This window comes from Nilaparvata lugens, chromosome X (genome assembly GCF_014356525.2).
Source record: "Nilaparvata lugens isolate BPH chromosome X, ASM1435652v1, whole genome shotgun sequence".
Lineage (NCBI taxonomy): Eukaryota > Metazoa > Arthropoda > Insecta > Hemiptera > Delphacidae > Nilaparvata > Nilaparvata lugens.
The window spans coordinates 41,727,075-41,739,924 of record NC_052518.1 but is presented as its reverse complement, the minus strand read 5'-3'; positions in this window follow the sequence as shown (position 1 = coordinate 41,739,924).

Here is a 12,850-nt window from a genome sequence, read left to right as displayed (position 1 = left end):
CTACCTAATCAATAATCCCACCCTACCTAGCTTACTCTATCTAATTCACACTACCCAACCTACTTGAGTGTAACCCACCATCCAGCTGGAGCGCAAAGCGCAGAAGCTGCTACCCAACACAGTACAGTCCCAAGAGGTGATTGGGTGGGCGAAGTCCACAGCCCAGAAGCGTGGAGGCTGCTAACCCACCTCAAATTGGGGTGCAGGGGCAAAGCCCCCGCCGAGAGCGAAGTGCTAGTTATATATATATACTATAGCCAGAGCATCTGAAAACCTCCTGACAAAGGTGGTTGTTTTGGTGGTTGATGCTCTATTGAATTCAATTGACAAGTGGTTGAAACCATAGGAATAATTATGATATCTGGGAATTTTCTATCTTGGGGGGCTCCAGGACCCCCCCAATATTTTCAACTTTTGAACGGCACATTTCTCAGCAGAGTTCAAGAGAAGTTTTTTGTTCAGCACCCTCACATTACTAGATTGCTAGGATAAAATTTCGACCGGATTGGGTGGGGTGCCTCATTTTGGTGATTTTTTCGTAATGATGGAAAATTTGAAAAATTCCCAGCCAAACTGGGGCATCTGACAATACCAACTTCCATCAGGATGTCTCTAGGTGTCTTAGCAGGCATTGGGAAAATTATTGATTTTTCAAAATTTTCATTCTGTGGATCAATGATGCCCCCCTCAATCTTTGGAAAATAGCTACAGTTTTGAATCCCAGCTCAATCGACTCAGAAGATACCAAAACATGGCCTTGCCCAGACAAAACATCAATTTTTTCAATCAGGGGCCCGGCCCCCTCATTTTTTTGAAAAACATTTTCAGAAAAAAAGTGTAAAATTCCCAGCAAAAACTGTGAATCCTATAATCTTTTGAATGATATCATTGGCAAGAGGACCAAAAATGAGGTAAAAAATGAGGCCCCCTATCGAGAAAATCTATGTTTGTCTGTGCAAGGCGATGTTTAAGAATCTCCAGAGTTGATTGAGTTGGAATTCGAAACTGTAGCTATTCCCCCCCTCAATTTTCCAAAAATTGAGGGGGTCACCATTAACCCTAAAAATGTAAATTTTGTAGAATCAATGATTTTCCCAATGCCTGCTAGTACTCTCACAGACTTTCTGATGAAAGTTAGTATTGTCACATGCCCCAGTTTGACTGGGAATTTCTCAAATTTTCATTACAAAAAAACTTATGGTAATTTTGTTCCCCCCACACCCCCTGGAACACAGTCGAAATTCTATTGTGAGGATCAAGTAATGTTGAGGCACTGAACAAGAAAATTCCTTTGTACTTTGCTGAGAAATAGGCGGTTCAAAAGCTGAAAATATTGGGGGGGTCCGGGAGGACCCCCAAGATGAATTCTGTTATTCTTGCTATTTTTATTCACTTTTTTATCACTTTTGATCATTTTTTGACATATGTCAACATCATCTCACAATTCAGTGTGACTGCAGATTTTTCGAAATTGCCAAAATTTACACAGCCCCCCTCGAGTGCCCCCTGGATGTAATTTTGGGGTTTAAGATACAATATCAGTTGCATAGACGGAAGGTTGAGTGATACTGATATCGAAAACTGATGTAAAAGATACAGAGACAGTCATATCTTGTCTGCAAAAATCCTGGAAAATGAGCCAAAATTGACAAAAATAAAAAAAATCACCCTCTCTCCACCCCTATTGTTTTTTCGGTTGGATTTAGCAGGAGTCATGTTTTTTTGGCAGCTGAATTCAATTTTGAGCATAAAACACCCAGAAAATGTGATCCATGATCATCACTGTATAGAGGGTCCCCCCACTCACCACTAGAATCGAAAATTTTGTTATTGGACAGTTTTTCTGTGGTTTATTTCTGGTCCCCTTCCTAATGATATCATCCATGAAATTGTGAGATTCACAGTTTCAGCTGGGAAATTGACATTTTTTTCTTGAAAAATTTTCTAAAAAAATGAGGGGGCCGGGCCCCCTATTGGAAAAATCAATCAACAGAAGAAACCTGTGCAAGGCAATGTTTTGGGATCTTCTGAGTCGATTGAGATGATGAATGACCTCATTTTAATGTGCTGAATAAGATTGTTCCTCTTGACTTTGCTATAAAATTAACCATTGAAAAGGTGGAAAAATTGAGGGCAGCCTTGTTAGCCCCCAAAGTAGAATATCTCATATGTTATATTTTTTAATTTTCTTCAGATCACTTTTGATCATCTTTTGACATATTATAACATCATTACACCATCTAGTTTAAATGCAGATTTTTCAAAATTGCCAAAAATCACACAGCCCCCCTCGAGTACCCCCTGGATGTAATTTTGGGGTTTCCGATACACTATCAGCAGCATGGACGGCAGGTTGAGTGATTTCAACATTGAATACTGATGTGAAAAATACAGAGGCGGGCATTCTTGGCTGCAAAAATCCTGGAAAATGAGCCAAAATTGACAAAAATCTAAAAATCACCCTTTAACCCCCCTATTGATTTTTTTCGGTTAATTTTTTTGAGATTGATGTTTTTTCGGCTGCTTTATTTAATTTTGAACATAAAAGAACCTGTCAATGTGATCTATGACCAGCACTATATATGAGGGTCCCCCCCAAGCCCACCTTGAATCAAAAATTTCATTATTCAACAATTTTTCTGTAAGTCATTTTTGATCCCCTTCCTATTGATATCATTAATGGGATTGTGAGATTCACAGTTTTGGCTGGGAATTTCACATTTTTTTTCTAGAAAATTTTCTTAAAACAATGAGGGGGCCAGGCCCCCTATTGACGAAATCGATGTTTCGTCTGTGCAAGGCAATGTTTTGGGATTTTCTGAGTCGATTGAACTTGGATTCAAATTTGAACCATTCCCCCCCTAATTTTTCAAAAATTGAGGGGGCATCATTGACCCCCAAAATGGAAATTTTGAAAAATCCATAATTTTCCCATTGCCTGCTGGAATTCCTAGAAACTTTCTGATGGAATTTAGAGTTGTCACATGACCAAGTTTGGCTGGGAATTTTTCAAATTTTGACTCTCGAGATTGTTTTCAAAAAAAAGAGGGGTCCAAGCCCCCTATTGCCAAAATCGATGGTTCGTCTGTGCAAAGCAATGTTTTAGGATCTCCAGAGTCGATTGAGTGGGAATTTGATACTGTAACAATTCCCCTGCCTTGAATTTCCAAAAATTGAGGGGGCATCATCAACCCCCAAAATAAAAATTTCGAAAAATCAATAATTTTCCCAATACCTGCTGGTACACTAACATACTTTTTATAAAAGTTACTATTGTCACATGCCCCAGTTTGGCTGGGAATTTTTCAAATTTTTATTGCAAAAAACAGATGAAAATCCAGTTCCCCCCCCCCGCAACCCCTGCGACCCAGTCAGAATTTTATTCCAGCAATCTAGTAATGTTGAGGTGCTTAACAAAAAAGTTCCCTTGCACTTTGCTGAGAAATGTGCGGTTCAAAAGTAGAAATATTGTGGGGGGGGGGGGGTAGTCCGGGAGCCACCCAAAATGAAAAGTTCTCATATATCATAATCATTCCTATGGTTTCAACCACTTGTCAATTGAATCCAACAGAGCACTAGCCACCACAACAACCACCCTTGTCAGGAGGTTTTAAAACGCTCTGGCTTTAGTATACATTAACTCACGCTTCATGCTCGGCAGGGGCTTCGCCCCCTGCACCACCCTGAGTGGTATGACTGTACAGGGGTAAGTAGCAGCCTCAGCGCTTCGCGCTCTGGCTGGGAGGCCAAATGGGAAGGGTACGGTAGTTTTTGTTGGGTGGGTTAGGTACAGTAGGTTAGGTTGGGTGAGATAGGTGATTAGGGAGAGTTGGTTGGGTAGGATGGCTAAGGTTATGTGGATTGGGTAGAATAGATTGAGTGGGCCAGGGTAGGGTAGGGTACGGTAGTTTATGTTGGGTGGGTTAGGTAGAGTAGGTTAGGTTGGGTGGGATAGGTGATTAGGGTGAGTTGGTTAGGTAGGATGGCTAAGGTTATGTGGATTAGGTAGAGTAGATTGAGTACATTATCTTGAGTAGGGTAGGTTAGGGTGTCAAGATTGGGTTGAATAGTTTAGAAAGGTTAGTTATGGTAGGGTCGCTTAGGTTGGGTAGTATTTTTTGATAAGGTGGGTTAGGTAGGGTAGATAAGGTAGGTTATATTGGGTAGAGGAGGTTTGGTTGTCAAGATCGGGTTGAATAGTTTAGGTAGATTATTTCAGGTGGGGTGACTTAGGTGGAGTGGGTTGGGTAGGGTAGGTTAGGTAGAGTAGTTCAAGTGGGGTGCAATGGAGTGGGTTGAATAGCATAATTTATGTAGGGTGGCTTAGGTGGGGTAGGTTGAGTAGATTGACTGATAGAGGGTTGAATAGGTAGGTTGGGTAGAGAAGGATAGATAGGGTAGGGTTCGTGAGATATGTTTGGTAGGCCAGATGAAGTATAGGCTGGGTTCAAGTTTTGAAATGGAAATTTCGGAAAATCTTGAGGCACTGAACAAAAGATTTCTTTTGCACTTTGCTGAGAAATGTGCGGTTCAAAAGTTGAAAATATTGGGGGGGTCCAGGAGGACCCCCAAGGTGGAATTGTATATTTCTGCCTCCTGCACCACTATTTGGGGTGGGTCAGAAGCCTCCGCGCTTTGCGCTCTGGCTGGAATGCGGGCTTCGCCTGCTCAATCGTCTTTTATTACTGTAGAGTGTTTGGTAGCAGCCTCTGCACTTAGTGCTCCAGCTGGGGGGTGGGCTTTGCCTGCCCAATCGTTGGCAGGTTAGGTAGGGTGGGTGGGTTAGGTAGGATGACTAAGGTTATGTGGATTAGGTAGAGTAGATTGAGTGGGCCAGGGTAGGGTAGGGTATGGTAGTTTATGTCGGGTGGTTTAGGTAGAGTAGGTTGGGTTGGGTGGGATAGGTGATTAGGGAGAGTTAGTTAGGTAGGATGTCTAAGGTTATGTGGATTAGGTAAAGTAGTTTGAGTAGGATATCTTGGGTAGGGTAGGTTAGGGTGTCAAGATTGGGTTAAATAGTTTAGGTAGACTTTTTCAGGTAGGGTGGCTTGGGTTGAGTTGGTTGATTATGGTGGGGTAGGTAGAGTAGTTTAAGTAGGGTGCAATAGAGTGGGTTGAATAGCACAAAATGGAAATTTCAAAAAATCTTGAGGCACTGAACAAAAGATTTCTTTTGCACTTTGCTGAGAAATGTGCGGTTTGAAAGTTGAAAATATTGGAGGGGTCCAGGAGGACCCCAAAAGTGAAATTGTTTTTTTTTTGCTATTTTTTATTCACTTTTTAATTACTTTTGGTCATTTTTTGACATATGTCAACATCATTTCATAGTTCAGTGCAACTTCAGATATTTCGTAATTACCAAAAATCACACTACCCCCCTCGAGTGCCCCCTGGATTCAATTTTTGGCCTGATGATACACCATCAGTTCAATCCATCTAGTTTTCATTTATGATAAACAGCCTTATTCTGATGTGCTGAGTAAGATTGTTCCTCTTGACTTTGCTTTGAAATCAAGCATTGAAAAGTTGAAAAAATTGAGTGGGTCCTTGGTCCCTCCCATGGTAAATTCTGTCATATTGTTTCCCTTTTTTCATCACTTTCAATTATTGTCTGACATATTCCAACATCATTATACCATTCAGTGTGACTGCAGATTTTTCAAAATTTTCTCAAAAAAAAAAATGAGGGGGCCAGGCCCTCTATAGAGAAAATCTATGTTTGTCTGTGCAAGGCGATGTTTAATGATCTCCAGAGTTGATTGAGTTGGAATTCGAAACTGTAGCTATTCCCCCCCCTCAATTTTCCAAAAATTGAGGGGGTCACCATTGACCCTAAAAATGTAAATTTTGTAGAATCAATGATTTTCCCAATGCCTGCTAGTACTCTCACAGACTTTCTGATGAAAGTTAGTATTGTCACATGCCCCAGTCTGGCTGGGAATTTCTCAAATTTTCATTACAAAAAAACTTATGGTAATTTCGTTCCCCACACACCCCCTGGAACACAGTCAAAATTTTATTCTGAGGATCAAGTAATGTTGAGGCACTGAACAAAAAATTTCCTTTGTACTTTGCTGAGAAATGGGTGTTTCAAAAGTTGAAAAAATTGGGGGGGTCCTGGAGCCCCCCAAAAAAGAAAATTTCCAGATATCATAATTATTCCTATGGTTTAAACCACTTGTCAATCGAATCTGACAGAGCATCAACCACCAAAACAACCACCCTTGTCGGGAGGTTTTCAGATGCTCCAGCTATAGTATATATATAACTCGTGCTTTGCGCTAGGTGGGGGCTTCGCCCCTTGCACCCCTATGAGTGGTATGGATGTACAGGGGTGAGACGCAGCCTCCAGACTTCATGCTCCAGCTGGGAGGCGGGCTTTGCCCGCACAAGTAGGTAGGATACATTAGTTAATGTTGGGTGGGTTAGGTACCGTAGGTTACATAGGTTGGGATAGGTGATTAGGGAGAGTTGGTTAGGTAGGATGGCTAAGGTTATGAGTAGATATAAACTTGGATTTTGAGGAAGCTTTTTTGCTCCAAAACCCCCTCCCCCCTCTCGCCCCTCGTCCATCCTGCCTCCCCTTCCCCCCGCCTGGTTGGTGGGGGGTGTTCTAAAAATAGATTTCCCCTTCCCCCTTCCCAGTGGTGGTGAGGGGGTTGAAAAGAGAGAGATATATCTTTCTCTCTCTCCCCTTCCCCCTGCCCAGTGGTGATGAGGGGGTTGAAAAGAGAGGAAGATATCTCTTTCTCTCTCCCCTTCCCCCTCCCTGGGTGAGGGAAAAAAAAATTCCCTTTTAGGAGGAAAAATTCCCTCAGGGAAAAAATAATTTCCCTTTTAGGAGGAAAAATTCTCTACTGTCAAATTAAAGTGTATCCATATTTCTACATCTAATGCTATACTGACAAATAAAAGTGAATCCTTTTTGCTATACTGACAAATTAAAGCGAATCCATATTTCTACATATAATGCTATACTGACAGATTGAAGTGAATTGAGAAATTCTCTCTCCCAGTATAGATGAGGGGGATGAATATGGGAAAATTTCCCTTTGAGGGGAAAAACTCCCTTAGTGACAAATTGAAGTGAATCCTTTTTGCTATACTGTACTAGTGAATCCCTTTCTCTAATGCTATACTAGTGAATCCAGAGTGAGGTCAATGACTCTCTCTACATCTAATTGAATTGAGAAATTCTCTCTCTCTCTCTCTCTCACATCTAATGCTATACTAGTGAATCTCTACAATGATCTAAGTTCTTTTACATTTTTTATCTGCAATATCGTACAAGCATTTCCAAAGTTCATCGGAATTTTTAACAACAGATAATGCTGAATCATTTGTACAATCATAATGTAGATGACCGCTGTCTAGAATATTGAGCAATTCGAAAATCTCAGATAAAATCGAAAAGTGTACATTTTCTGTTTTTGTTAATGGTAAATCAACATCTTGACATCCTGTTGAAAATTTAATATTCTTTGCAATTGAATCAAATTCGTTAAATAAAATTGACATCAAGAGACGAGTTAATTTTTTGAATTTTGGAAAACCATAACACTGCATGTTAATGGCTTCCCAGATGTTTGACATGTGTCTCTCACTATAGATGAGGGTGGTGAAAAGAGAGAAAGATATATCTCTCTTTCTAAATTGATGAGATGCACGTGTTATAGGGGCTCGTGTCTTGTCTGTATAAAGAAGATCACGCCACACGTGTTGTCAGGTCTAGCTCTAAGCAGCAACTAAACTAAAAATCGTGAATGGGATATTGGAATGAAAAATCATTTGAAGGCAGAAAACGTTTATTTACACATTTCAGCAGCACAACTATTCATAATTTCATCTTCAATTTTATTTAGCTTATCTATAACAGATTATGAGGACGATAATAACATAGATAGTCTCTTATGTCATTTAAATTAACCGTGCTTAGAAAAATGTCTTTCAATTGTTTCGCCAAACTATAATTTTCACGAGTTGATTTCCTAATTGCACTTTCACACTCATCGTACCAATCAATACAGTTTTTTAACCTCACTTCCAATTCATTGTCGGCAGCCAACCACTTTCTCGGATCCATGTTGTTGAGCGAATGAACAAAACTAAGTGTAGGCAGGAACTATAATAGAGTAATTAAGTGGTCTTTCTTCATTAATTGTCGACAGACAACATGTACGCGCTTTATGCAGTCTCAATGCATGCATGCAATAAACACACTGTAAATCCTTTCCATTGTAGAAGAATCCATAACGAGCAAAGTTTCTTTTCTGTGAATTCGTGTACATCGGCGCCATTTTCATACTTTGCATTCGATTGTTTTCGCACAAGAAATTATTTGTTTGATACATATTTTTAAACAACAAAGAATTATAATGTTGCGCAGAGAATAAAGCACAGTGAGAATGTGGTCTATTTTTATGAATGTTACACACAGCATAACACCATGAACTAGTGAAAAAGCTGAAATCAGGTTTTGGAAGATCCTCTGGTATACATTGAACGTTGCAATCTTCTTAAAAACTTTGCTTTCTCAGTTCCTTTTGTGAAAATTTTCTCATAACCTGCAAGGTAATCATGTATTAATGAGTCACTGTATTCTAAATCTCCATCTTCCCATTTTATTTTATGATAGTGACGTTCTAACCATGTTACATCGTTATACAATTTTGCACTCAATTCTGTCTTTGCAAATGGTGATTTGTAATGGAACACAATATAATTATTAAACTGATCAATTATGGCAAGTTCTTTCACAATAATTTGATTACAATCTTGTTTAAACCAGTGAAGATCAACCATAGCAATTTTTGCACTCGCTTCCTTGTCCACTTCTTTATCTTTGGCGGGCTCCTCGAATCCTTCGTCTTTCTCCCTCCCCTCCTCTTCTCGTTTCTCCTCCTCCACCTGCAGCGGCTTCGGTGTACTTGCTTCATAATAGAAACTATCAAGATCGCACTGAATACCAATAGAGCGAGTTTGTGGCTTGTCCAAAATATCAGAACACAAAGAATAGGACATGTTGTCTGTTCAAAGGTGAAACTGATAATGAACTAAATTGAGCAGAATGCACACCTTATATAGCCGGTGCGCAAATTACTGAACTTCTTTCACCATGCTCATCAGAGGTGTGTACTCCATCACACGATTGCTAATTAAAATGCAATACGCGGAAGTATTTGCAGGTACTGCACTATTAAATCCCATTTCAATATGAACATCTGTCGATGATTTCAAATGACTTGGTTGGTGTGAACAATCTACAACAATCAGCGGTGTTGATTCACAAAACGTTTTAAAGTCAATTTCTGTTCCGAGTTCGCTATTGATTGAATGATTATAATATGAGGGCGCAAAATCCAGGAACATGCGGTATAATACCTCCTTCTTACCTAGCAGATTTTCATATGGATAATACTCGCTGTTCAAATATACTTTAACATTGTAAATACCACAGCTATCGAAATTAGATATTGATTTTTTAATTTTATTCTTACGATCAGTTTGAAATGCAATTATAACGTATTTTGGACTATCAAAACTCGATGTGGTATGAACTGCCTAAGAATGGTTAAGTGAATTTTGCAAATTTGGTAATTCACAAATTTCCCAATGCCGGAAACCTAATTTCAGTGGAGTGTCAGCATCGAGCAGTCTCAAAAATTTCAGTCTTACATGATCTTCTAAAGTTATGTAGGGCATTCTCCATTGCAGTTTTGTAATTTTCACACTAACGCTTGTTCCACTTGTAGACTCAACACAATTTAGGTCTGTCGGTGACCTCAATAAGACGAGTTCCTGTTTCAAATTTGAAATTATTCTTTGAAAATCTTCAAAAAAATGGGAGGATTAATTTCAGCGGTACACAGAAAGTGAATTTATTATCCGTTAGCTCATATCCTGCTCTGTCAAAACCAGCCAAGTGATATGTGTTTTTATCGAGAGTATTTTTCACTAGAATAGCTTTAACTGTGGATGTTAATCCAATCAATCTTGATTTAGAAATTTGCTGACCTGCTAATTCATATTGTATTTCATCAAAAAGGTTGCCGATTACGTTACTGCTTAATTTATAGTCTGCTGCAACTGGTGCATCGGCTGGGTCTTTTCCCGGTTTTGTACAGTTAACTGTTCCCTCAATCAATATGAATGATTTACAAGGTAAAGAATAGACATTGTCACGTTATTCTTTATATTTAAATAACGATTAGCCTCCTGCTTGGCATCAGTCGGTAAAGCATGAGATTTGATATAATTATATAATTAGGTCGTGGTTTTTGATAGGATTCAGCCTCAAAAAAAATCTTGATAGGCCTAGATATGGGCTTCTCCTATAACTCTTGTAATTCAATAAATAATAAATATATATATAAATATGATACTTATACTATAGTGTTGAGGAATAAAAAATAAATTGCACACCATGAACGTTCATACATATATTAAACAAATAATGCAAAAAATAGATCGAGGCAAAAAATATATAAAGAGCGATAAAAAAAAAATATAATATAAAAATAGAACAATAATTGAAATCAGTAAAATATCACAGGCTAAACTTTATATTCTAGATTTATGGCACGAATCATTACCATGTGCCTTTATCTTAAAATCATATGCATTCTGTTGCATGTAGCTGCGATATGCGCTGGCTAATACTTGTCGACTTGGACAATTCAATTAAAAATGTGTGCTTTAAGATCAGCTTGATAAATTAGCCACTAATAATCCAAATATATATATATATTAAAATCTCTAGTACTTAGTAGATTTATTTGTATCGAATATATATTTTTATCTCAGGGTGCAAGATTCGGCACCTGACGGAATAGGTAGAGCCATTCATCTAGTGAATTAGAACTATAATAAATTATCGCAAATTGTATTGCAAAAAATTAAATATTATATGCATATGTTTTAATAGCCTAGATTTTGTGCTTCTTTGATTTAATAGAATTTCTAAAATATTGATCTATATTTTGCTTTCAAATAAATACTTTTAATACTAATTTTACTTGCGCAAGTATTACTCTTATTAATTTCTTAATTTATAATAAAACCCTTTCGGCGAGCTAGCTTTGATCATCAGATTAATTCGAAGCACTAGGGCGCCCATCACTAATTCAAATTTAATCACTCACGTGTCGAAAATCTTCTTGTAAGCCGCCGATGTCGATCCAACTCCATGTGGTCCGGGAATATGGTAGCTGGAATCGTCTCCTCCAAGGGGTTATAAATTTAATTAAAAATGAAAAATGACTTCTGCTTCACAATAGCATCACGAAGTCTTTTAAGAAATTTAATAATTTACTTTAACTTTAACTTTTACAAAATCATTAGTAAGGTACTACGCTCTAAAATATTTGGGGTCCTCTTATGGTGGCATTTGGCTGGCGAGTGCTGGTTCTTCTTTTCAAGTTTTACAGATCCTCTTTCCGACTTTCAAATTAGCATAAAATTTAAATATCTTAGTCCTCCGCCATTAGGTTCAAATAGATCTTACAAAAAATGCCAAAATATTGCTTAGATTATATGATTAATAATTTCTTTGCATTCGAGCCAAATCGATAACATAGATTATACAAATTTTAACACAAAAACTGGTACATTATATAAATATATAGAAATATTTTTGAACTGGCCTACAGTTGCCGCCTATTAACTGCCGTTTTACTATTGGTGCATGCAAATTTTATTCGGTATTCATGCGCCTGGTAACTCTTATTTCCTGAATACATTAAATTTTTTATTTGGTTTTTTATTTATGCTCTTTGCATGCTAGTTAATATTCTATACATTAATATAATTCTATGCTACCTAATAATTAGCCACGTGGACAGGTGTTTTTTCACATTGCACACCATCTGATTGCAATAAAGCTCTGCCAAGGGGTTTTGGTCAGATTCTACGTTCCTCGGTTTGATCGATCTCTAGGTCACCGATCCGTGAATACATGTACATAACCTCAATCTTCAAATATTTTATATAACAATCTATTTATGAGCAATAAACTCCCTTCAAATCCTTTTAGGTTCTTGTACCATTTAGCCAGAACAAGCTGATGCTATCTAATCTTAGTTATTATCTATTTGGCGATATTAGCCAGTTACTTTATTTCCGACCTATTATTGTTTCTGTTAGGGCTTTTTATCTACCCAGATTTAATATGTTACACGCGCCCCTGGGTTTGAATTCAAAATATTTGAGAATCACAATGTTTTTAATGAAAACCCACCCTTCAATACATCGATATACACTATACTTTATTTATAAATTATACTCTCATACTTCTATCACAGTTCGCAGACATATTTGCTGCATCTCCTTTATACCTTTATCAAATACAATAACAAATTCTCCTCCTCAACACACATAAAATATCATAAATATAAACTTCTAAACGCATTCCTCCTGACAACACTTAACATAGTAATTTTTAAATTCGCCGCTTGCAGGGCCGCCAACCTAACTACATACATTTCATAATTCTCATAAATGATTCCTTTTAGACAATAATTTCGATTCACAAAACTTCTGGGCTTATATCTTATAGTATTTCTTAGGTCTTAATATAAATAATTTTCTATACATCAGGTACAGTACTTTTCTTTTGCTAATGGCTCTTTGGTTTTGGTAGCTGGTATTCACTTTAAGTCTTTTTCAGGTAACAAACGTGGCATAATTAAAAGTAATAAATATAAAACATATAAATAAATATACCGACATTAATAAATATAATAAATAACAATAATAAATAACAATTTTGGGTTACCATACTTTTTCATAATCATATGTTTGCAGGCATTACATATTTGATTCAGGTGGCCTTGCCCAGCTGGTCACTGGTTCT